The 4,824-nt window shown below is 38.3% G+C and overlaps 1 pseudogene; it reads left to right on the top strand.

The window, feature by feature from the left end:
• Window positions 1–2,444: 2,444 nt before the first annotated feature.
• Window positions 2,445–2,666, top strand: LOC130039424 (zinc finger protein 706-like; annotated as a pseudogene).
• The last annotated feature ends 2,158 nt before the right edge of the window (window positions 2,667–4,824 follow it).

Genomic DNA, 4,824 nt, shown 5'->3' with positions numbered 1-4,824 from the left:
TAGGAAAAGTGGTTTTGAAAAGACAACTTACTCCATGAGCTTTGATGCAGGGTGAGAAAAGACTCTAAAAATTTTATCTCGGAGTCAGAGCAATAACACAGCAGGGAGGGCATCTGTCTTGCACATGGCTGACCAGGGTTCAATTCTACCGCATCCACTATCATCCCCTGAGCAATGTCAGTAGTAATTCCGAGGGCAGAGCCAGGAGTAACCCTTGAGCACCGCTGGGTATGAACCAAAAAGCAGAAGAAGAAAGTCTTTATCTCAATGTATTTTCTTTGATTTTTGTTTGGGGATAACACCCAACTGTGCACAGGGCTTATTCCTGCTGTGTTCAGGGGTCTCTTTTTCAGTACTGGAAATCGAACCAGAGTTGGCCACATTAAAGGTGCTTTAATCCTTGTATTGTCTCCCTGACTCCATGTATTTTCTTAATTTTGTATTAGGTTTTTCAAATACATATCGATATAAACAATAAATGTAAAAAATAAATAATATAAATGTAAATAATATAAATAATCTCAAAATGAATGTATTCATATATTTATTAATAAATATTAATACTATATGAATAATATAAATATAATAAATATAAATTAAGTTTCTTCATTGAAGACTTCATTCTATGACTATATCATAGGTATTAAATGTTTTAAAATATGCAAAGCAATACATTGTCTAAGGTTATACTCATAGAATTAAAAACAAACAAGTATTAATAGAAATGATATCCACCTTCTTGAGGGGAAAGAGAAAGATAAAAGGAAGAAAGAAGAAAAGAAACATAGTTTCATTAGTTGCCTTTTTTCTTTGAAAAAGTAGCTGAATTAAATCTGTTAAAGTATATTGTTTTATTCCACTGGTTAAGGGATTGGTGTTGGAACATCGTACTACTGATTGTACAATCATGAATAACTTTGTAATCTAGTTCACTGTGAGTCAATCACTTATCACTTAACTTCCCGTTAGTCATCGATTTGCTCAAGCGGGCGCCAGTAACATCTCCATTTGTCCCTGTCGCGTGCTAGTGTAGCCCAATGGCATCTGTTCGCTCTGGGAACATGAAGAGCCTCAAACCGATCGTTCATGATCTTGACGAAGAAGTCTGACCATCTGGTAGGTGGGCGGCCACGCGGTCTTTTGACATCCCGTGGAATCCAGTCAGTAACAGCTCTAGTCCAGCGGTCATCTTTAAATCTCATTACGTGACCAGCCCATCTGATTTTTGACGCCTTGGCAAACAAGACAGCGCCCCTGATTCTTGATCGTCGACAGATGTCAGAACTCCGGATTCTTTCTCTCATTTGAGTGAAACGTGATATTCCAAGCATAGCTCTTTCAATTCCTCTTTGGGAGACCCGAATAGCATTCTCATCCTGTTTGTGTAGGGCCCAGGTCTCTGAGGCATATGTTAATGCAGGAAGAACAGTAGAATCAAAGAGTCAATAAAAAGTATATTATCCAACTCTGAGTTGTGAGTCAATAAAAAGTCAATAAAAAGTATATTATCCAACTCTGTAAAAAATGCCAAGTTACAGTTTTCTTGTAGTTAATTATGTGGTGATTTTCTTGTGACTATTTACCTATAGTCATTTGTGCCTATTATTTTTGCTATTAAATATTCAATGCTTACAATTTCATGAATGAAAGACAGACTTGTGGCAAGAGTGGTCCTGGGAAAACTATCACAATGAGTATGGCTATGGTTCAGGTAAGAGTTGATGGATATGGGGCCAGAGCAATAGTGGAGTGGGTAGGATGCTTGCCTTGAACGTGGCCAACCAGGATTCCATCTCCAGCACCTCTTTATATTCCCCCAAGCACTGCCAGGAGTAATTCCTGAGTGTAGAGCCAGAAGTAAAACCCTGACATTGCCAGGTGTGGCTCAGAAACTTAAAAATTGAAGAGTTGATGGGTACTTAGATGAGGATGCTGAAGTTAGAGCTGAAGAGAAGTGAATGAATTCCAAAAACAGAATCAACAGGGTATGATCAAGGGAATGTAAGATGATATGGAAGAATGAGATAAGATGAATTAATGTCAGCTTCATGACAGGAGAGAAAGGGATCCAAATATTTAAATCAACCACATAAAATGGGTCAAGGTTCCCTCTCTTGGGGATTTGAATATTGTCTCTTCTACTTGTACATACTGTGTGACTTATGAATAATTCCTTGACTACTCTAATACCCAACTCCTTTCTGTTTATACAGTGGACATGACCAGATTGCTTTCATCACAAAGCTTTGATTGTGAGATCCTATGTACACAAGTTTGACCTTTTATGACTTCTCAGTGAAGTGACATCATAATAACAAGGGCATGGATATACTGCCACTGATCAGCACTAGGCACCAGAAGACTTGGGGACCAAGATCACTGAGGACCAGAAAGGAAGCGGGATTATAGGTTGATCAGGAGAAAATTCTCCAAAATGGAGAATGATGGCTCGTGGGCAGCAGAAAATTCAGTGTCAACAGAAAAATGACAAAAAGCAAGTGTAACAAAAGAAGAAGCAAGTAAGTAATCAAAAGGTTGCTGCCAAAGCTGCCCTAATACATACCTGCTCCATCCGGAGAATACAAATGCCAGACTTCAAACAGAACCTAGAAATCAAGCATCCTAAAACTTCACTTTCTCCAGAACAGGTTGATATTTCAGCATAATGTGGTCTACAGATGAATTTATGGCCCTTTGGAGTGTCTCAGATCATTGGTAACAAACTTTTAGCAGCTTTTTTTAACAACTGTAGATCAACAAAGATAAGGGTAGAAACCACCTGGACCTTCATTTTTTAACTTCTTGCAAAGACAATTTTTACGTTGATGTCATGTTAACTCTGATAAAAATATGACAAGTAGTTCATCCTGGCAATAAAACAGCTTTTGCAATGACAATTATATTGATGTTCAGATTGTGTATAATAATTCATCTAATAAAATAGTACTTTGAGTTTATAACATCTCAGGGAAAAAAGAACAATGGAAGTAATAATAATAGTTATTAGTATTGCTTTGCGCAATTGTGTCAGTAGAAAATATCTATCAAATATATTTTGACAGTTAGTAATCATATTATATTGTCATATTATAATGGAGATGTTTCTAGGTGTCCATCAAATGTATTAATAGAAGTCTTAGTTTGAACTTTAAAATGGTAAAGTTTTGCAGGGATTGGCTAACAATGATTCTATGCTCTTAACTATTTTCCTTCCATAATATTAATGCGGACTGGAGCGATAGCACAGCGGTAGGTCATTTGCCTTGCAAGCAGCCAGCCCAACAGAGCTGGGTTCGATTCCTCCGCCCCGCTCAGAGAGCCCGGCAAGCTATCAACAGTATTCAATATGTCAAACCCAGTAACAAGAAGTCTCACAATGGAGACGTTACTGGGCCCAATCGAGCAAATTGATGAACAACAGGAGGACAGTGTGACAGTGATATTAATGCATTTTATTAATAATAAAAAGTAGACGCAAATGCAATGATTATGTTTTAGTTATTTAATATGTAAGGGTAAAACTATTGACATTTTTTCTTTTGGAGTATTCTAACCCTGAAAGAATCAATTGGCCTCAATCTAAAAATTATTTTTTTTAAACATGATGGGGTGGAGAGATAACTAAAAGGACTAAGTATCCACTTTGTATGTGAAAGATCTGGGGTTTGATTCCCACCCCCGACCTACACACACATGATTCCCCTAGCAATGTTAGGTGTGACTATTGAGCATTGAACTAAGAGTATCGTTTGAGCAGCACTGGGTGTGACTTCAAACCCCAAAATACAGTGATAGGCAAGTGGACCAGAAAGATGTATATATACACAAAGGAATTCTATGCAGCTATAAGAAATGATGAAATCATGCAATTCGCTGCAACATGAATGAAACTTTAAGATAGCATGTTAAATTAAGTAAGCCAGAAAAAACACAGGATGATCTCGGGTGTATGTTTTATAGACTAATTGGACAAGGGAATGCAGTGTTTTAAAGGGGAGATGGTTCAATCACCCTTGACCCCAGAGTATAAGAATAAAGGACAGAGAAGGAAAGAAATCAAGGCGTGGCAGGTTTCAAGAAGCAACAAGGGTGTAGGAAAGGGTAAAGGGGATTTGAGTATTTCAGTGGTATAAAGGAGTGATGGCACTAAATATCCAAACCACAGAGTCAACAATACTGAAAATAGGAGATCTAAATTTGAACAACCAAACTTAAAAATGTGCCTGTCAAGGTGACAGGCAGGGATGGGGTTGGGGTTGAGTTGGGGAGGAACCTGGGAACACTTTTGGAGGGATATTGACACAGGTGATGGGTTAATGCTGGAACATTGTATGTCTTAAAGTCAACTATTAGTAACTTTGTAAATCATAGCGCTTTAATAGCACTGTAGCACTGTCCTCCCATTGTTCATCGATTTGCTCGAGTGGGTACCAGTAACGTCTCCATTGTGAGACTTGTTCTTACTGCTTTTGGCATATCGAATACATCACGGGGAGCTTGTCAGGCTTTGCCATGCAGACGGGATACTCTCGGTAGCTTGCCAGGCTCTCTGAGAGAGGCAGAGAAATCGAAACCGGGTCTGCCGCATGCAAGGCAAACGCCTTACCTGCTGTACTCCAGACTCGTGCTTTAATAGAATAAGAAAATAAAGAATCATGCATATATGAAAAATCCCTTATGAACACAGCTTATTTAACAACAAACCTGTACTACTACTACCAACTGCTTTTGCAGATGACGTTGTCGAAAACATTGTGGCTCATCTCACGTTGTCTAAATGATTCTGAAACATTCTACACCCCTTGCTCCATAGTGTTAGCACAC

The sequence above is a fragment of the Sorex fumeus genome, unplaced genomic scaffold (genome assembly GCF_029834395.1).
Source record: "Sorex fumeus unplaced genomic scaffold, SorFum_2.1 ptg000086l, whole genome shotgun sequence".
Lineage (NCBI taxonomy): Eukaryota > Metazoa > Chordata > Mammalia > Eulipotyphla > Soricidae > Sorex > Sorex fumeus.
This window is presented reverse-complemented; position numbering and strand designations above follow the sequence as displayed.